The sequence below is a fragment of the Rhinatrema bivittatum genome, chromosome 15, assembly GCF_901001135.1.
Source record: "Rhinatrema bivittatum chromosome 15, aRhiBiv1.1, whole genome shotgun sequence".
NCBI classification, from domain to species: domain Eukaryota; kingdom Metazoa; phylum Chordata; class Amphibia; order Gymnophiona; family Rhinatrematidae; genus Rhinatrema; species Rhinatrema bivittatum.
Genome location: NC_042629.1, coordinates 75,951,882 through 75,973,379, shown reverse-complemented (window position 1 = coordinate 75,973,379; position 21,498 = coordinate 75,951,882). Strand labels below are relative to the sequence as shown.

General features: G+C 45.9%; 1 protein-coding gene across 20 annotated transcripts in view; it reads left to right on the top strand.

The window, feature by feature from the left end:
- The window catches only part of TTLL10 (tubulin tyrosine ligase like 10), a 307,814-nt gene that overhangs the window by 123,086 nt on the left and 163,230 nt on the right, over nt 1–21,498 (top strand). The window contains exon 1 of one of the 20 annotated variants that reach the window (XM_029578085.1): nt 949–1,095. The exons of the other annotated variants lie outside the window; for them this stretch is intronic. The gene's annotated coding sequence lies outside the window, so the exon portion shown is untranslated. Of the gene's footprint in view, nt 1–948; nt 1,096–21,498 lie in introns of those variants that run through there. 20 annotated transcript variants of the gene reach the window in all.

Here is a 21,498-nt window from a genome sequence, read left to right as displayed (position 1 = left end):
GTAAGGTCCCAGTATAGCACAGAATTGTGACGGCAGCAGATATAAGGACAGCAAGACCCTCGGTCTGCCCAGCAGGCAGGAAGCAAAGAGAACACTGCAATATATTTTTATATTTCTTTCTCACCACGTTGGCTTGTATGTTTCTTTCCTCCTTGCTGTTTGATCTCTCTTTTGTACTTGAAAGATCAGTTAATTTGTGTCCAGGACATCACAGGTTGTTGATGTCTCCACAGGACATGAGAAGAGCTGTTAGAGCCCGTCTTCATCTCACATACCCATATCTTATCAAAATGGCAACGTAATGCACAACCCGCCTTGGCAGAGCCTGAAAACCTCCCATAAAGTAGACCGCATGCCCTGTGTAGAAAGCTTAGCATGTGGATGGGCTTCTCTGCCACTATGGCCAGTAGGGTCTCTTTGGGCTGAGAATGATACGGGGTTAACGCCCTGCCACCCAGTCCCATTAGGGAGAAGGGGATGACCATTGGCTGAGCAAAAGCCGGTCAGAGGAATGAGACTGACATCGCATACTGATTAGTCCAGATAAAATTCTGAGGTTGTAGAAGAGTGACCAGGATCTAGTTTGAAAAGAGGTTTTCAGGGAAATGCATCTTTGTTAGCAGATTCTCTTGAACAATGACTTCTCTCGTCTCTCTTTCCCGCTGCACTTCTGGGGTGCTATTGCCATCTTACTGGGCAGCATTGGATGTTATCTGTGTTTCTAATACTGCCTGGTAATGATGATTATGGCATCTCACATTCACCGTGGAAGCCAAGATTGAAAGAACCCTTCTACACCGTGGTGCGGGCCTCCAGTAGCACTATAGAGAGGAAGCATAGTGATCTGTTACTGGTGTCCCAACCTGCTCCTCTTGCAAAAGTTACATATTAGCCAAAGTTATAGACGCCAGAGAAAATACAATCATTTTTCTCTTTCTATTTGTTTACTGTTGTTTTTTCTTTCTCTGTAGGGGTGATAGGGAGTACATTTACTTCTTATTTTGTTTTTTTTCTTCTCCCAGGGTCTGTAGGGAGTGAATCACCAGCTGAGGGGAGGGCCAGAGGTGAAGAGAAACTCAGTATTGGCAAGGCAAGGTGGGCTCAGTAAATATCTTTTCTAAGGCCCTTCTAAGTTTCAAAACACACTTAATAGCAACCAAATATCTCCTTTCACAATAGTAGATATTTGGCAAATGTTGCTGTTTGTTGAAAGAAGATCCAAACCACCAAGGGTGAGCCAGCCCCTGAATATCTGAATGCAAGGAACAAGTAAGCAGTCAACGCCGTTTAAATTATATATCACAAGCCCTTCTCAGGGTGTCCTCCACATGTGTGGCCTCTTAGATTTCAGTCTGAAAACATTTCATGCATCATTTACTAAAGGTCTTGGTCTGCTTTTCCCCCCTGAAATATCCTTAAACGCTAAATGAATTGCTTTGCCAAATTCTTCCATGCATATTCTTCCTGCAGAAAAGGCAGCAGAGTCTTCCTGTCTGCATGACATGGCCAGGAAGAGTAGTGTGAGGCTTTGGGTTTGGTGAGGGAGCAGAATCGGACTGAGGAATCCCATCTCATGCCTTCCCCGTCAGGATTTAACAGACACAGTGTAAATAACAATTTGGAAGGATATTGTTGTGATGTCTATCTGACACCCATGGTCTTTTGGACAGGTGTTGCTGCACACCTGGCAGATGTTTAGATGTACAAAGCACATTTACTCTGTATTGAATTCTGTACCTGTTAATTAGCTAAACAGTGGGGTTTATATTTAGGAAATGCATGAAGTTTTTAATGTTTCCATCACTGTAATTCAACAATTAGGATTCTGTCCATTTTCATGTGCCAGCCTTTAAACTAGGACGCTATCCATTCAGACAATCATGGATGGCAGACCAAAGCTGTCACCTTCATATTGTCCTCATTTACTTCTTGTTTCCTTACAAGATGAAAATGGAAAAATTAAATTAGTCAGCATTTCTTCCTCCATATTGCAGGCACCTTGAAGGTTCAAACTAGTGCAAATTGTTTGTCATGTGTACACTTTTGAAGCACGGTGAGTCGTCTCAGGCCCTTCATGGCTGGGGAGAGCAGAAAGAGATGTTTCCTGTGGCTGCCAGATTCTTCACCCCAGTGTGTGAGGCCTTTCTCTCTCTTTGCTAACACAGTCTTTTTCCTGAATTTCAGGATTTCTTCTTCCAGTTAGTGGTCAGACTGCTTTCTTCCAACTCGAAGTTTACAAGATGTCAGAGCAGTTGTGAAGTAGTTTTGGTAAAGAGCTGGGGCAATTTTGGGGTGAAGAGGAAGTGACCTGGACAGAGAGTGGTCCTCTGTGGGCATCTTACTAGACAGTGCTGGATTTTTGAAAAGTACTCTAACACTGTCTGGTAACGATGTTTAAAGAGTGAACCAAACCACGCCGTGCATCAGAAGAACCGTGACAAAGAGCCGACCTGGGCCCAAAGCGAAACGTGAAGGTTGAGATGTTGGTGCCATTCCAGAGTATGACACCCCAGAGCAGCCATGCGAGAATAGAAGTAGCACGCCATAGAGTCTAGTAGGCAGAATGTAGCACGGGTTTAAGGGTAAGAATATGGGTTGTGTAGAGGGTTACAGAACTGGGCGTCAGGGCTTTCTTTGTCTGTTACACTCTCACACTTCTTTCATCTGTTTGGTAATTAGACTGCTGAGAAGATAAAGGAGATTAATTGAAAACCATAGAAGCCGAGATATTTGGGGATTTATACCCATACGTGCTTTCGATGTGGTATCAGGCTCTTACACACATTTATTGGACTTGGAAATCCCAAAGTGAAATATCAGTTTCTTTGTGTAATTTCTGAAATGTTTATTCCTGAGGTCCTCTTGGGACCCTCTGAGGTGACTCAAAGCTGCAGAACGAGCAGTATTACCCCGGACTAAAGCTAGCGCTGCTAGGAGTTCTGACGGTACCAGTAAAGGATGAGTGTAATAGCAGGGGATGGGGCCATTGATAACACCTGTGATGATGACAAGGCCTGGAAGGAACTTGAATTCTCTGTGGCAGAGTAAGAGAAGCTGGCTCTCTGCTGCTTTCTGTTTTTCTCCAGCCCAGCCCAGCCTTGTTGCCCTTCAGCACTTTTTCTCTTTCTGTTTACTAAGAGGGAGTGCTTGAGCGCCTGCTGCAGGGAAAGAAAACCTGATTTTTTTGTTTAACATGCAGCCAAAAAAAGAAAAGAACACAAGCTCTGTTCCTGCTATGGTGACTTCACAATGTTAGGCCAGGCCAGCCCTTGTTCTTTGTAACTCCCATTCCAAAGCAGTTTAGGATTTTTCTTCCTGTTGGTTCAGTTGGAGAAATGGAAGAATTCCCAGACTTCAGTCATAGGAGGCACGCCAGTGATGCACAGAGGGAAGGCCTCCTCCGCTGCTTCTCTCTGCATCCAGTGGTGATTTTCTGCAGGGTCATGCAAGGTCACTTGCTTCCTTTTCCCCATTGTTGATAGCGTGGAAGCTGCTGCTGGCCCTGACCTGCTTCCTGTTTGGGCTCGTAACACCAAGCAGGTTCAGGAAACAGAGAGAAATGTCAGGTGCTTTTATTTAGAGCTTGCTCACCCGTTCCATTGGTAGCTCAAGGTAAGCTACGTTCAGGTACTGGAGGTATTTCACAGTCCCCAGAGGGTTTATCGTCTGTATACCTGAGACAGCAAAGGGGGAAGTGACTTGCCTAAGATCACAAGGATTGTCAGGGGATTTGAACCCTGACTTTTCTGGTTCACAGCCCGCTGCTCTAACCATTAGGCTAGTCCTCCATTTAGGTGAATGTGAACAGGAGCAAGATTGATTGTAGACCTAGGTTCCAGTTGGACAGGACTGGGATTCAATATAACTCACACCAAAGCACTTGGAAGGCCATAGGTGAATGTAACCATTATGGGAGGGGGTTTCAGAAAGCATATGTTACTGCAAGGGCCACCTAATTTTGAAAGGGAAACATCACAGTTTGTAATTGTAATTTGTGCAGGCAGAAAATGGCTGGAGAATCACATATGTAAATCTGAAAATCAAATCTGCACACATTGTTTTCATCTCCCCGGCCCAGCCTCAGCGATGCTTCCTTGCTGTCCAGCTTACGAATAGCTGGGCTGCAGAGGCCCGTGTGTAGTTTTAGCAGATATTTTCAGACAGGTCAGCTTATCCCCCACTCCCTGCCATGAGGCCAGAGTTAAACAGAGGCTCTTTGTGTAGGGCAGAACTCCTGAAGATCATGTCGGAAGAGCTTAAGGGCCTTACTCAAGGCTATGCAGATTGGTGGGGCAAATGAACCTGGACTTTGACAAATAAATGAACCTTAATAAAAGATTATAGGTAAAATAGTCTTGTAAGTAAACTTTACTATTTTATCTCTGACAACATTCTCTATAAAATGCTTTGGAGAAAATTAATTTTAGGGAAGCAACACAGACCTATTTGATTTTTTTTGCTGTATTGGTGTGACTATGGAACTTTCTTTTTATGAGGGATAGCTGGTAATACTGGGATTAAATTACTTCTTTCAGATGAACACGCATTTTACAATTCGTCTTTTGCTGTTTGTGTATTTTTGTATCTTCATATGTTGAGTTACGAGTGATTGGTGTTGGTTGCCTGTTGACTGACGTCTTACCAGACAAGGTTAGATCTAGCTATTTATGTCTAATACTGTCTGGTAATGCCGTTGATCACATTGGCAGAATCCTCGGAGCAGCTTGTCAGAGGTTTGGCCGGTGGGATCCAGCTTGGGTGGAACTTTGGGCCTGGCCCTGGAGTTTGGGTGTGTACTTAAAGACCATGCCAGTGCACTGGCTCAAAGTCCAGCCTACCACCACCTAAAGAAGGAACCAAATGCATGTCACAAAGTTACTGATCAGACAGCAGTGCCAACAACCTTCATCACTTGCAACGTTTGCTGCTCCTGCCGAGGATGTTGGGATCCAGTAAAGCACTGGATGACCTGCATCTGTCTCACCCTCCAAGATCTTTCTGCTGACTGACCTTGTACATTAACGTGGACACAGAGCAGCCGTACAAAAGCAAGTGCAAATACAATGGTGACCTCATTTCTACCTCAGGCCCTCTCGGAGGTGAAAGAATAAATTCCCCCACCCCTTAAGGAGCTCCCAAAGGGGACAAGTACTTTTTCTTTGAACGATAATTTGACTTAAGCTGAGCATAAATGGATCTATGCAGCTGAAAGTGTGCGAAGCTTGAACGAGTCCTGAGGGTTCTGTGGGCCAGGCATATTAATAGGAAAAAACTGGTCCTAGCAGAAGAACTTATTTCAATAGCGCTACTGGAAGCCCAGGACTGTAGCACTGTGCGACTGCAGTGCTTTCGCTTCAGAAGCTGCTGCAGTTTTCTTTCCTTGATCCAGGTAGTGAGAGGGGAAGGGGACGAGCGTAGCCTAAGTCTCTAAATCCTGGGCACCTTCTGCCTTGTTTTCTTCTCCTGCCTTCCTAGCCCACTGCTACCTTCATTTGCATCTCATCCTCATTTACCAAGAATTTCAGCAAAGGAGTCATCTCTTGATGGAAGAGGAGGTTGCCTAGAAGTGTAGAACGTGATGACAGAACCCAGTTAAAGGACTTTGAGTTCTTGCATTCTCAGGGTTCTTGATGCACTGAAGCTATTAATAGGCTTTCTAAAAATTCCCTTGAAGAAGCAGGAGAGCCGCACTGTGCAGACAGCAGGTAACTAGCAGTAGCAGCAGGTACAGCAAACTCGAGCACTAAGCTGCCCCTCTCTCGATTTGAGCAGTATTTAGGTCCTCCTGCCACCATTATGATCCCAAGAAAATCAGGGCGCTGCTGTGCTGAACCTAATCAGAGCACTGAAGGGAACAAGCACGAGGGAAGAGAGAGGCTTTTTATAAATGTGAACCTGACTTCCAAAAGGAAGTTACACCTGACACCCTGCTGCCTCATATCCACATCTCTCCTGTACATAGGCAGGGACTGCTGAGGTAAAACAGCGCTTTACATGCACAAATTACACACATCCTGTACGTGCAGAATTTTACACACACATAGAATTAATTTTCAAAGGAGTTATGAAAATGTAACATACTGACCAAGCAATTTTCAAAAGCAGTTTTAATGTGGGTAGCAATATTGAAAGTCCTGCTTACAGGGGAAGGTGCATTGACATGGTTAACACCCAGCTTTAAGCCTTCCAGGAGAGTGGAAGCTAGGCAGGGTTTGCATTTACTTGCAGGTGTGACTTGTGCAGGGAATTTTACCGTGACAATTTTCAAAGCAACCTTCCACAAGCCCGGTTTGAGAATTGGTGTAATTTGTATGTGCAGCAGCCTGCAAATGTGTGCAGGCTGTTACTGAATTACCCCCTAAAAAGCTTACATAAGATTTTTTTAAAGAAAATTTGTGGCCATGATAAAGCTGCACACTGTTTATTCGAAATGAAAGCGTACAAGAATAGGAAATAAAATGTATTAGGTGAAAAGAAAACTTAAGAAATCTATTGATCTAAGAAACAGGCAGGGTAATATTTTGTCTCGCTGGTAAGGTGACTTCGGCTGACTGTAAGAGTCAAGCTCTCTCCTCATCCATCCTCGGTTTCATCGAGGTTGGGATAAGGATAGCAGAGCCTGGGTGGGAGCTGCCTGGACTTCAGAATGAGAGAGCGAGAGAGAGAATACCAAGTTCTGGGGCGCTGTTTTTCTAATTAATGCTTTACTGTTCTCAAGCTCCCTGTCCCCAAGCTCAGAAACTGCCACGATACCTGGAAATCATGACACTGTAGCTGCATGACATGTCGTCTAGAATTGTATCATTTGTAAACTGCTCATTTAAGTGTATATTCAATTAAAAAAAATAAAACTTTAAACTGCTTCTGGATGGAATGTTAATTCTTTGTGTTGCTGAATAATATCTTTACCCTTGGATTCTGTAAAAGTGAGAATTTAACCAGGCCCCCTCATAGGTGCATGGGACGCAGCAAGCTTTTCCATTCACCCGTATTTTCTTTAACACATAAGATGTTTTGCTTTGCTTTTGTTTTATTTATTTAGATTTAGCTTACACCTTGTCATTTGTAGTGCAAGGGAGTCACATACAGGTACATAAAGTATTTTTATATCATATGTGTACATAACTGGGAACCGTGAGAATTATCTAATGCAAAAATTCACGTCAGAGATTAATTATATCCCCAGGACATCTCTGCTCATGAATTCCAAGGTTAGTCAAAATGAATGGCTCATTAAATGCTATCACATAAGTAACTACAACTCCACCAATGACTTCCGCAAGTATCTTGCCTACGCCTTGCATATTCCTGTACATAGTCCGTTGCAGTTTTATTTATTGCTTTAATTCCTCCACCTCCTGCTCTTTGTATACTCCTCCTTGTTCGCCCTCCCTGTTCATTGTAATTTCTGCCTTTTAAGTTACATTGTAAACCGGTATGATGTATGCATACTAATACCGGTATATAAAAGTTTTTAAATAAATAAATAAATATATTCTGTGTATATAAATTATGAGAGATCCAGCGCATTGCCCCGTGGGACACCTTCATGGGTTATTTTAGCATCTAACAAATTCTAAATGTCATTAGGAGTGTCATTCTGAATTTGGGAGTCTTCTGACAGAAAGATAAGATTTGGTAAATATAACCTTTGGACAATCCAGAGGAAGGAGTGAGCAGCATGAATCACTTTATAGGACAAGAATGCATGCGCAGATGCACCAGGTCTTAAGATACAACATACAATTACTGATTTTGCAAGACTAGCCACTGTTGTAATAAAAGAGCCAAGTCTCACCCCTTGAACTCTGCTTAAGGAGATGCCAGGATTCACAGCAGAACTGCTGCAACCTTTGCACCAAGCATCGGGCATTATAGATGGGGCCTGAGGACAGATTATCTCACTTTGGTCAGCAGGTGATTGAAGGTTGGCTGGCGATTTGTCCATGGATACTCACAGCCCTAACCATTACTTGGAATTGTTATTGGAGCCCAGCACAAGTGTCCGACACTGCCAGCATATTTCTTATATCTTTAAGGGCAGTGTCTCAAACTTCCCTGAGGACTTTGGAAACTCTGCCACAGGTCACAAATCAATTCCAAAGCTGGGTACTGGAATCATTCTCTAATGGAAAATCCAGGATTACAGACATCACACTGCTACTTATAATAGCACAACAAAAGCAACTGGATTTTTGCATAGTAGATGAGGCCTAGTTGGTTACACAGTGCCCCCAGTTATCCCGGCCTGTTCTGCTGCAGCTAAGGGTCTCTCTCAGCTGCCAGCTCCACAAGCCTGACTGCTTGCAGGAGATCTCTCCTTACCCAAGTTGGCTAGTTCATCTCCCCTTTTTGGGCCTCTACTGTTCCAGTTAGATGAGCATACGCATTTCTACACCTAACCCAACAGCTAGGCTCCCCATCTCCCCACCTCTAACCATTGCCCTTTTTCTGTCTCTCTCAAGTGTACTTAAATTCTGTCACAATACTGCATTTCCTCTGAAACTTCCTCATGATATATAACATAAACAAAAACCAAAGAAAAAAACATATCAGGACAAAGAATAGCCATAGGAATAATTTAGGAAATGATAAAGCCAACACCCAACAAGATGATATTGCTGCTTTAAGAGCCATGAGCAAGGTCTCTTGTTTGAATTGGTGATAACAGGAAGATGTATCAGACAAGCTCCCTTCTCCTTTCGGGGATATGTGCTGAATTTTAGATTTGTTGCTTCAGCCTGCTCCCAGTAGTTTCTGCTTCTCCTGTTCTCATACTGCTGGGATCTTCCAGATGAAGTCAGTTGTTGTCTTCCTCTCGGCATTTTCATATTCCTTCCTTACTCTCCTATGTCTATCCCTCCCTTTCCATTTCTCCATCTCTCATTCTTCCTCTCTCTCACTCTCGTAGCCCCCTTGAGAAATATGATAAATAGGAGAGTGCAAAAAGTGATGTTTGGAACTGGAAGGAAAGCTGTCAAGCTAGAGGAAAGGCTCCTGCGTACAACCATCTTCTCAGTAGTAGGATATGGAAGTGAAACATGGGCTTACGAAAACAGATCATGAAGAAAACCCAAGCATACAAAATGCGCTGGGAAAGATTTCGGGGAAGGGGAAGAACCCTAACAATGAAATGTGTAGGTCATGCATTAAGAGGTTGTTATTGCAGGACTAGAGGTCATGAGAGAGGAAAACAGTGAGCAGTCTGGGGCTTTGACTTTGAAACATGGGTGGAGCAGCACAGCAAGCTGAGCATAGGAAGAATGGGAGACCATCGGCTAATCTTCATATCATGATGACTTCCCCTTTCTTACAAACAGAGAAACATGGCGGCAGAAAAAGATCGCATGGCATTATAATTCCCATCACTTCCTTAGAGATCCCCTGTATTCATCCCGGGCTTTCTTGAATTCAGATATTGTTCTTGTCTCCACCACTTGCATGGGGAGGCTGTTCCATGCATCCACCACCCGCTCTGTAAAGAAATATTTCCTGAGTCGGACCCCTCCTTCTGGAGCCTCTTTTCCCTTGGAAGAGGCTCCGCTCCTGTGCATGGAAACCTCCCCTACCTCTTTCTTGTTTTCTTATCCTTCTGTAGGGGAGTGCAATCATTTACTTGTTTAATGGAAGGAAGAAGCTGACGTGTCCTCTCCCTTGTAAAATAAAGGCTCTGGAGCCGCTGCCCCTGGGGCCCCGGGTTGTGCTGGGGGGAGGCTCTGGGGTAAGATGGTGACAGGGTGCCGGCAGTCAGCAGGCCTGCTCCAGGCCTTTTTTTTGGGAGGGGGGGGGATGCAGGGACAGGTGGCTGCTTTACAAAAACAAAAGAAAACTGAATGACATCGAGTTTCTTTTTCTCTCAGGAGCTGGAGCTGGGGAGGAAGATGGTGACTCAGATTTGGGAGGAGACAGGACTGGACTATCCAAACAGAAAGACTTGGGACAGAATAGGAATTGTTAATGTTGTTTACCCACCAAACAAGCACCTTTTACTTAGCCATTTCTCTTTCAGGCCCAGGCCATTATCCAGCCTCTGATAGAGTTTGTTTTTGGTTAAAGCTTTGTGTGCCCTTAAATGGTAGACAAACAGTCCCCAGAAAGAAGGGATGGACCTTATTGCCTGCACTCCTTAGGACCTCTCTTTTTCCCTGTTTGCTGCACTTTTTAAATTCAGTCAGCTGAAGATCAAACACCTTGTTAAAATCTTTTTTTCCTAATTTATCTTATTTATTTATTTAAAGTTCTTACATCCCACAAAACCAAAGTCCAAAGCTACTTCCAACAAGAAATCTGTAATAATTGACAATTCCCCTGTCAAAGAAGTAGACAGGGAGAAAGATGGTGGAGGTGTAGAAGGGAATTGTTCTTATTAATCATTTGTAGAGCGCATTTCTGATGTACTCCTGGGAGCTCACAGTCTAATCCAGACAGAGGGGACACAACAAAAAGCAAATGAGACAGCAAGGCCATGCAGGAGAGGATTTAAGACAGGTGGATCTCACTAGGTTTCCACTGTTCGCTCTATGATTCGATGTCGTCATACACAAACTTTGCAGCAAGTCAGTGCCGACAGTGCAAATAGTGCCGATTATTGACTGCAGGCTTCCCTAGTCAGCAGCAGGTTTGCAAACTGCAAAAATACAGTAAACCAGTTCTGTAGTTTCACTGAAGCTTTTTATACTATATCGGACATGCATAGAAATTTACACGTAGATTCATTGTTAATTTAACATCACTGATAGCACTGCCCATGTTAAGGACTAGTAAAATCATATTGGAGGGTCTCAGTACTGGAATAGCAGGGGGTGCTGCAGGGCAGGAGTGAGGTGCATTGGCAGAGCTGTGTGTGAGGGTCTCAGTACTAGAATAGCAGGGGGCGCTGCAGGGCAGGAGTGAGGTGCATTGGCAGAGCTGTGTGTGGGGGGGGGTCTCAGTACTGGAATAGCAGGGGGTGCTGCAGGGCAGGAGTGAGGTGCATTGGCAGAGCTGTGTGTGTGTGGGTCTCAGTACTGGAATAGCAGGGGGTGCTGCAGGGCAGGAGTGAGGTGCATTGGCAGAGCTGTGTGTGGGGGGGGGGTCTCAGTACTGGAATAGCAGGGGGTGCTGCAGGGCAGGAGTGAGGTGCATTGATAGAGCTGTGTGTGAGGGTCTCAGTACTGGAATAGCAGGGGGTGCTGCAGGGCAGGAGTGAGGTGCATTGGTAGAGCTGTGTGTGAGGGTCTCAGTACTGGAATAGCAGGGGGTGCTGCAGGGCAGGAGTGAGGTGCATTGGTAGAGCTGTGTGTGTGGGTCTCAGTACTGGAATAGCAGGGGGTGCTGCAGGGCAGGAGTGAGGTGCATTGGCAGAGCTGTGTGTGAGGGTCTCAGTACTGGAATAGCAGGGGGTGCTGCAGGGCAGGAGTGAGATGCATTGGCAGAGCTGTGTGTGTGGGGGGGTCTCAGTACTGGAATAGCAGGGGGTGCTGCAGGGCAGGAGTGAGGTGCATTGGTAGAGCTGTGTGTGAGGGTCTCAGTACTGGAATAGCAGGGGGTGCTGCAGGGCAGGAGTGAGGTGCATTGACAGAGCTGTGTGTGGGGGGGTCTCAGTACTGGAATAGCAGGGGGTGCTGCAGGGCAGGAGTGAGGTGCATTGGCAGAGCTGTGTGTGGGGGTCTCAATACTGGAATAGCAGGGGGTGCTGCAGTGCAGGAGTGAGGAGCATTGGTAGAGCTGTGTATGGGGGTCTCAGTACTGGAATGGCAGGGGGCGCTGCAGGGCAGGAGTGAGATGCATTGGCAGAGCTGTGTGTGGGGGGATCTCAGTACTGGAATGGCAGGGGGTGCTGCAGGGCAGGAGTGAGGAGCATTGGTAGAGCTGTGTATGGGGGTCTCAGTACTGGAATGGCAGGGGGCGCTGCAGGGCAGGAGTGAGATGCATTGGCAGAGCTGTGTGTGGGGGGATCTCAGTACTGGAATGGCAGGGGGTGCTGCAGGGCAGGAGTGAGGAGCATTGGTAGAGCTGTGTGTGGGGGTCTCAGTACTGGAATGGCAGGGGGCGCTGCAGGGCAGGAGTGAGATGCATTGGCAGAGCTGTGTGTGGGGGGATCTCAGTACTGGAATGGCAGGGGGTGCTGCAGGGCAGGAGTGAGGAGCATTGGTAGAGCTGTGTATGGGGGTCTCAGTACTGGAATAGCAGGGGGTGCTGCAGGGCAGGAGTGAGGTGCATTGGCAGAGCTTTGTGTGAGGGTCTCAGTACTGGAATAGCAGGGGGTGCTGCAGGGCAGGAGTGAGGTGCATTGGCAGAGCTGTGTATGAGGGTCTCAGTACTGGAATAGCAGGGGGTGCTGCAGGGCAGGAGTGAGGTGCATTGGTAGAGCTGTGTGTGAGGGTCTCAGTACTGGAATAGCAGGGGGTGCTGCAGGGCAGGAGTGAGGTGCATTGGTAGAGCTGTGTGTGTGGGTCTCAGTACTGGAATAGCAGGGGGTGCTGCAGGGCAGGAGTGAGGTGCATTGGCAGAGCTGTGTGTGAGGGTCTCAGTACTGGAATAGCAGGGGGTGCTGCAGGGCAGGAGTGAGATGCATTGGCAGAGCTGTGTGTGTGGGGGGGTCTCAGTACTGGAATAGCAGGGGGTGCTGCAGGGCAGGAGTGAGGTGCATTGGTAGAGCTGTGTGTGAGGGTCTCAGTACTGGAATAGCAGGGGGTGCTGCAGGGCAGGAGTGAGGTGCATTGACAGAGCTGTGTGTGGGGGGGTCTCAGTACTGGAATAGCAGGGGGTGCTGCAGGGCAGGAGTGAGGTGCATTGGCAGAGCTGTGTGTGGGGGTCTCAATACTGGAATAGCAGGGGGTGCTGCAGTGCAGGAGTGAGGAGCATTGGTAGAGCTGTGTATGGGGGTCTCAGTACTGGAATGGCAGGGGGCGCTGCAGGGCAGGAGTGAGATGCATTGGCAGAGCTGTGTGTGGGGGGATCTCAGTACTGGAATGGCAGGGGGTGCTGCAGGGCAGGAGTGAGGTGCATTGGCAGAGCTGTGTGTGGGGGGGGTCTCAGTACTGGAATGGCAGGGGGTGCTGCAGGGCAGGAGTGAGGAGCATTGGTAGAGCTGTGTGTGGGGGGGGTCTCAGTACTGGAATGGCAGGGGGTGCTGCAGGGCAGGAGTGAGGAGCATTGGTAGAGCTGTGTATGGGGGTCTCAGTACTGGAATAGCAGGGGGTGCTGCAGGGCAGGAGTGAGGAGCATTGGCAGAGCTGTGTGTGGGGGTCTCAGTACTGGAATAGCAGAGGGTGCTGCAGGGCAGGAGTGAGGAGCATTGGTAGAGCTGTGTATGGGGGTCTCAGTACTGGAATAGCAGGGGGTGCTGCAGGGCAGGAGTGAGGTGCATTGGCAGAGCTGTGTGTGGGGGGGGTCTCAGTACTGGAATGGCAGGGGGTGCTGCAGGGCAGGAGTGAGGAGCATTGGCAGAGCTGTGTGTGGGGGGGTCTCAGTACTGGAATGGCAGGGGGTGCTGCAGGGCAGGAGTGAGGAGCATTGGTAGAGCTGTGTGTGGGGGGGTCTCAGTACTGGAATGGCAGGGGGCGCTGCAGGGCAGGAGTGAGGTGCATTGGCAGAGCTGTGTGTGAGGGTCTCAGTACTGGAATAGCAGGGGGTGCTGCAGGGCAGGAGTGAGGTGCATTGGCAGAGCTGTGTGTGTGGGTCTCAGTACTGGAATGGCAGGGGGCGCTGCAGGGCAGGAGTGAGGTGCATTGGCAGAGCTGTGTGTGGCTATATCAGTTCCCTAGCATGACTTATATGTCTCTGCAGGCGTAGGTAAGGATGCTAGAAACGCACCTCATGGTCCTGATCTCTGGAAGTAGCTGTCCACTTCCTTGTTTACTGAAATTCACCCAGCTGACCCCAAGTTTGTAAATGAAAGCCTTCAGTGTTGCCCAGCCAGAGTGTGGTTTGTTCCCGTTTTGAGTCCCTAACACATTGCATTCTGTCTTTCCTTGCCTTTGTGTGCTGGGGCAAGGTGTGGCCTCGCTCTTCCTGGAGAAGGTACCCAGCCAGTTCAGACTGGAAAGCATTAACAGCATTTCAGCTCAAGGTCTCTCACTTTTTATTCTGAGTGTGCCACACCTTTTATGGGGGAATAATAGGACGTTAATGATTGGCCACCCCTTCGAACTGTCAGCTATTTTATGATATCTGCTGACTCCTTTGTTCTATTTTTTTGTAAAACACAAAATCCTCCAAATGCTAAAGCACAAGTTCTTCCGTCTTAACCTTTAATGAGTAAAATATGGGTGAAGTTTACAAGATTTGTGTGTGGGAAACCTTGCCATGCATGTGCTGCCAGTCGTAGGTAATCAGTAACCATTTACTGTGAAGGAGCCGAAGGGGCATTACTGGATTTATATTGTTCAGGCACATAGGTCCCTTCTCCACTGTAGGACTTGCAGATGGCTCCAAATCCACCTGCACATATTCTCTAGGAATGCAGTTCCTAATGCGGGCACTTTCTCTGAGTAGCACCGCTCTGAAGTTCCACAGGGGGTCTGGCAATGAATGCCTAGGGCTTTATTTCCTAACTCCAGACCCTTCACAGGAGTAGCAGCAGAACTATGGAAGATACCAGTGTCATCACTGACCTCAGGGACATCTGATGCCAACAGCCTCATCAGGTCACGTAAAACCTGCATCTATCTCACTACATCACATACAGGCTGCAAGGATTCTACATCTCTGTGCGAGATACAAATTATTGCTCAATTACTTGTCCATAACACCTTGGATACTGGATGTAAATAATTATTATTTATTTATTTAACATCTTTTCTATACCGACATTAAAATACACATCATATCGGTTTACATTGTAACAAAAGATTGAAATTACATAGAACAGGGAGAGTATATAAGCAAGAGAGAAAGGGACTCTTAGGAGCCTAAAAAGTCAAGCAAGGGGAGTGGGGAAAGAGAGATGAACATATTTACAATCATTAATCATGGTCGTGAAGGTGAACATATTTACATAATTACAAACGGAGGGGCGAGGGGTTGGGAAGAGGGAGCAGCTAGTCTGGGAAGGCCTGGTGGAAGAGCCAAGTTTTGAGCATCTTTCTGAATTTCAGGGGATAAAAATAAGCTGTTCTCTCTTTTCATCAACACCGCATGCACTATCTGCTTGCAATGGCCAACCAGCCACAAAAAGATTAAAATATAACAAATTAAATGTGCTTCAGAGTCTCCATGGTTGTGCAAATGTTCGATGGGGGCAGAAACCGCCAAAAAGCAATTCTGGGTGAAATTGCTTAAGGGGGATCATGAGTGTGTTATCTTACAGAGCTCAGCTTTTACATGGCCTGTAAATAGCCATGGCTGTGCCTGTGCTGGTGAAAGATGACAGAAGCGATTCTGAAATCACCTGGGAGGTCATTTTAAAAAGAGTTGTGTGTAAATGCAACATACTGTCATGGCAATTTTCAAAAGCCATTTATGCACCCAAAGTGCACTTCCTCGTGGATATCCTCTGGGCAAGTCAATGGCATATACTGTAGCAATTTTCAAAACCCACTTACACGGCTAAAGTGCATTTATACATGTAAAATCCAATTTCTAGCTTGTAAATGCTTTTTAAATCAGGCTCCCAATTGTTTTCCGGCTTGGCCCATTGTGCACTGAGCGTGACTTGGGCCAGCAAACTGTAAAGAAAGCCTCCCGGGCAGCTTCAAGGTGCAGGAAGTGCCCACTGGATTACCATCTTTCAATCTTGCTTCAGTGCACTCACTGGGCTGCTTGCCATTTACACTGAAGCAAGTCCTTAATTCAGGTGGTTCTGTGCCAGGGCTATTAGCCATATGACTAGTTGCTGGCAGCTTGGCTTCCAACAGGTGCACATCTCCTGCTGAAAATGCTAGCATGCAGTTGCCATCTTCTTTCAGAGTAGGTGCCAAGGGAAGGCCCTCCTCCGGTTACTTACTGTCAGGCCGATTCAGTAAAGTCCGTGGGAGAGCGGGCGAACGCCCACTCTCCCGGCACGCGCACAGGCCACTCGCCTGTGTGCGCAATACAGTATTCAAATGAGGCCCGGCGGTAGAAACGGGCAAAAGGAGCGGTGGCTGTCAGCGGGTTTGACAGTCGACGCTCAATTTTGCCGGCGTCGGTTCTCGAGCCAGCTGACAGCCACGGGCTCAGAAACCGTACGCCGGCAAAATTGAGCGTCCGGTTTTCGACCCGACAGCCGCTGGCCAACTTCAAATTTTTTTTTTCTTTTTTTTAAACTTTTTTTTACCCTTCGGGACCTCCGACTTAATATCGCCATGATATTAAGTCGGAGGGTGCACAGAAAAGCAGTTTTTACTGCTTTTCTGTGCACTTTCCCGGTGCCCGAAGAAATTAGCGCCTACTTTTGGGTAGGCACTAATTTCTGAAAGTAAAATGTGCGGCTTGGCTGCACATTTTGTTTTCTGAATCGCGCGGGAATACCTAATAGGGCCATCAACATGCATTTGCATGTTGAGGGCGCTATTAGGTTCGGCGGGTTGGACATGCGTTTTCCGCCCCTTACTGAATAAGGGGTAAGGGAAAACGCGCGTCCAATGACAGGTTAACAGTGCACTCCGTCGGAGCGCACTGTACTGTATCGGCCTGTGTGAAAGCAGCAGAGAGTGCCTTAAACCTACATCTTCTTATTCTTACAGCAGAAAGTGTATGTTCGTGGGGCATTCTCGGTTAGGTCACACAGATGGCGGCTCGCTATGAGTTTGGCAGTCTATATGCAGTATAACACTGACTGGTGTATGTGAACTCTTCACGCATGCTCATATGCACTCTGTGAAATGGGCCACTATCTTACTGCTGGGGTTGCATTCTCCTTTTATTTTTCCACAAAGGTGCATGTTCTCAGTTGAAGTTTTCCCACTGCTTTGTTCCTTTCAAAGCCCACATCTGACACTGTCAGTTAAAGGCAGATTAAATGTTCATGAGAACTTCATTTCAGTGCTTCACCCACCATTTGTCCCTGCAACAATAAGATCAGCAGTGAAAATCCCTGGCAGGCCAGGATAGTGTTACATAGTCTGTGACTTAGCCGTGTTACAGTCTGCAGAGCTTGTGCAGCTTCCCGAGCTAGGATACCCTTTTCAGACTGACTGGGACTTTTCCTTACACTTTGACTGTTTAATGACTCTTCAGCCTCCATGCCTGAACCTCTCCTCTCGCATGGGAGTATCTGAGACCTGCTTGGGTTCTGGTCTGTTCAGCTGAGTTACCAGTGTCCCATAGGATGTCCCCAGGGAGAGGGCAGGACACAAATCAGAAAGCTCTCCAGTGCAGGATTTTCTTTTCCATCTCTGGCGGTTGTTCATTTCTTTGTGTAGTAGGAAACGTGTAAAGAAGTTGTATAGGAAGCAGCAGTTCTGGATGGACAGGAAGTTTGCTGGGCTTGTTAATAGTACAGTAACCTATAGTGGGATACTGTACATTAGTGATGTATCCGTCCCAGTCTACAGCACCCTGTGCCGTTCCCAGTTGTGGATTTCTTTTCAGGCAGGGTTTGGCATTTGTGATATACAGTAGATGACAGGACACTTTATGAAAGTGTACAAGTTTGGCCCAGTGGCAGTGCCATACAAAAGTTAGAGTGTCTTCTGCTTCCTGAGTCAGTTGGGACTGGGGATACAGCCCTGGGGGAAGAAAGTCCGACCCATGGCGCGATGATGATACCTTGTAGTCAGATTTTGGTTTCAGAGGAAGAGATGTCTGTGGTGGGAGTGTGCATGGAAATTGAGTGTTTCATTTTCGATTTATTTCACTTTTTTTTATGTCACTGGTATCTCTCATCTGTGGCCCCTGGCTGAGGACTGGACTGAATGAGTTGAGAGAGGAGATAAACCCCCAGGTAGTGCCATAGCCCAAAAGCATCTGTCCTGATCATTAGACATCAGATGTGTGTTACTGGCCACACTAAGAATAGCAGATTCAGGTGACATGTCACGCCATTGTCGGATTGAAATTGTCCCACCCCTCTCGGATCATAACCAACATTCCCTGACCCTCCCAGACCTAAATAGTTCATTCAGCCTTGATCCTGCTCCAGCAATTTTGCCTCATTTGCTTTAGGGCAGAAAGGTATTTTTCCTTCGTATTTCCATTTTTTCAACTGATGGGTAAAGCACCAAAAACTAAATGTGCCCTTTAAGAACATAAGAAAATGCCATACTGGGTCAGACCAAGGGTCCATCAAGCCCAGCATCCTGTTTCCAACAGTGGCCAAACCAGGCCATAAGAACCTGGCAAGTACCCAAAAACTAAGTCTATTCCATGTTACCATTGCTAATGGCAGTGGCTATTCTCTAAGTGAACTTAATAGCAGGTAATGGACTTCTCCTCCAAGAACTTATCCAATCCTTTTTTAAACCCAGCTACACTAACTGCACTAACCACATCCTCTGGCAACAAATTCCAGAGTTTAATTGTGCGTTGAGTGAAAAAGAACTTTCTCCAATTAGTTTTAAATGTGCCCCATGCTAACTTCATGGAGTGCCCTCTAGTCTTTCTATTATCCGAAAAAGTAAATAACTGGTTCACATCTACTCGTTCAAGACCTCTAATGATCTTAAAGACCTCTATCATATCCCCCCTCAGCCATCTCTTCTCCAAGCTGAACAGCCCTAACCTCTTTAGTCTTCCCTCATAGGGGAGCTGTTCCATTCCCTTTATCATTTTGGTCGCCCTTCTCTGTACCTTCTCCATCGCAACTATATCTTTTTTGAGATGCGGCGACCAGAATTGTACACAGTATTCAAGGTGCGGTCTCACCATGGAGCGATACAGAGGCATTATGACATTTTCCGTTTCATTCACCATTCCCTTTTTAATAATTCCTAACATTCTGTTTGCTTTTTTTAATGCCGCAGCACACTGAGCCGACGATTTCAATGTGTTATCCACTATGACGCCTAGATTTCTTTCTTGGGTGATAGCTCCTAATATGGAACCTAACACTGTGTAACTATAGCATGGGTTATTTTTCCCTACATGCATCACCTTGCACTTATCCATATTAAATTTCATCTGCCATTTGGATGCCCAATTTTCCAGTCTCACAAGGTCTTCCTGCAATTTATCACAATCTCCTTGTGATTTAACTACTCTGAACAATTTTGTATCATCTGCAAATTTGATTACCTCACTCGTATTTCTTTCCAGATCATTTATAAATATATTGAAAAGTACAGGTCCCAATACAGATCCCTGAGGCACTCCACTGCCCACTCCCTTCCACCTAGAAAATTGTCCATTTAATCCTACTCTTTGTTTCCTGTCTTTTAGCCAATCTGTAATCCACGAAAGGACTTCGCCACCTATCTCATGACTTTTTACTTTTCCTAGAAATCTCTCATGAGGAACTTTGCCAAACGCCTTCTGAAAATCCAAATATACTACATCTACCGGTTCACCTTTATCTACATGTTAATTAACTCCTTCAAAAAAGTGAAGCAGATTTGTGAGGCAAGACTTGCCTTGGGTAAAGCCATGCTGACTTTGTTCCAATAAACCATGTCTTTTTCTATATGTTCTGTGATTTTGATATTTAGAACACTTTCCACTATTTTTCCTGGCACTGAAGTCAGGCTAACCGGTCTGTAGTTTCCCGGATCGCCCCTGGAGCCCTTTTTAAATATTGGGGTTACATTAGCCACCCTCCAGTCTTCAGGTACAATGGATGATTTTAATGATAGATTACAAACTTTTACTAATAGATCTGAAATTTCAATTTCTAGTTCCTTCAGAACTCTGGTAGTAAATGAGTAGTAAATCACCTGGACCATCTGGTCCAGGTGATTTACTACTCTTCAGTTTGTCATTCAATCCTACCACATCTTTTAGGTTCACCATGATTTGGTTCAGTCCATCTGAATCATCACCCATGAAAACCTTCTCTATTACGGGTATCTCCCCAACATCCTCTTTAGTAAACACTGAAGAAAAAAAAATCATTTAATCTTTCCGCGATGGCCTTATCTTCTCTAATTGCCCCTTTAACCCTTCGATCATCTAACAGTCCAACTGACTTCCTCACAGGCTTTCTGCTTCGGATATATTTTAAAAAGTTTTTACTCTGAGTTGTTGCCTCTATGGCCAACTTCTTATCAAATTCTCTCTTAGCCTGTCTTATCAATTTCTTACATTTAACTTGCCAACGTTTATGCATTATCCTATTTTCTTCTGTTGGATCCTTCTTCCAATTTTTGAATGAAGATCTTTTGGCTAAAATAGCTTCTTTCACCTCCCCTTTTAACCATGCCAGTGATCGTTTTGCCTTCTTTCCACCTTTCTTAATGTGTGGAATACCTGTGGACTGTGCTTCTAGGATGGTATTTTTTAACAATGACCATGCCTCTTGCACACCTTTTACCCTTGAAGCTGCTCCTTTCAGTTTTTTTCTAACTATTTTTCTCATTTTAGCAAAGTTTCCCTTTTGAAAGTTTAGCACTGTCCCCCTTCCAGTTTAGCTTACTGTCCCCCTTCCAGTCATTAAATCAAATTTAGGGAGGAGGAATAGCCTAGTGGTTAGAGCAGTGGACTATGAACCAGGAGACCAGGGTTCAAGTCCTGCTGTCACTCCTTGTGACCTTGGGCAAGTCACTTTACCCTCCATTGCCTCAGGTACAAACTTAGACTGTAAGCCCTCTGGGGATAGGGAAATACCTACAGTACCTGAATGTAAACCGGTGTGATATCTCAATTGAGATCGAATGTCGGTATACAAAAATAATAAATAAAAATAAAATAAAATATTATGATCACTATTGCTAAGCGGCCCCACCACCGTTACCTCTCTCAGCAAGTCCTGTGCTCCACTGAGAATTAGATCTAAAATTGCTCCCTCTCTCATCAGTTCCTGAACCAATTGCTCCATAAAGCTGTCATTTATTCCATCCAGGAACTTTATCTCTCTAGCATTTATCAGGTGTCTTGTACCATATTTTTGTCTTTTGGCTTCAAAATCCCAAACAACATTCACTGTAGCTATTCAGCATTGACAGGTATGGGCAAGACACATCTGGCTAATTACATTCCAGAGAGCTATTGCTAGAGATTCCAGATGTTGCCAGTATTTCCCAGTCAGATCTGAGGCTTAAACCAGTGAAGAATTCAGATGCACTGTAGTCCTTGTAAACCTTCCATTTCTTTTCTAGGTCATTCTTTCTCTTGCAATAAGGCGGGTGAAGCCTCAGTGCTTGTCCCGCTTTTTCTTGAATTCCATCACTATTTTTACCACCATAGCTCTGCAGACCTCCTTGCCTGTTAGGGTTGGTGAGGATGGGTGTGTTAGCTGCAAATCGTATGACAAAGGGGCAGGTACTACGCCGGTTGTAGTTCAGGTTCAGATAAAAGTAACTGCGCCTTCTCTACTTCCTGTTATTTTTGGCTCGGCACCTCTGGCAGAAAGATCTAGTGACGCAAACCCAGTTGCTATGAGGATACATAGCACTGGAGTACATGTCTAAATATGTACGTGCCCGAGGAGGTTCCAGCAAAGCA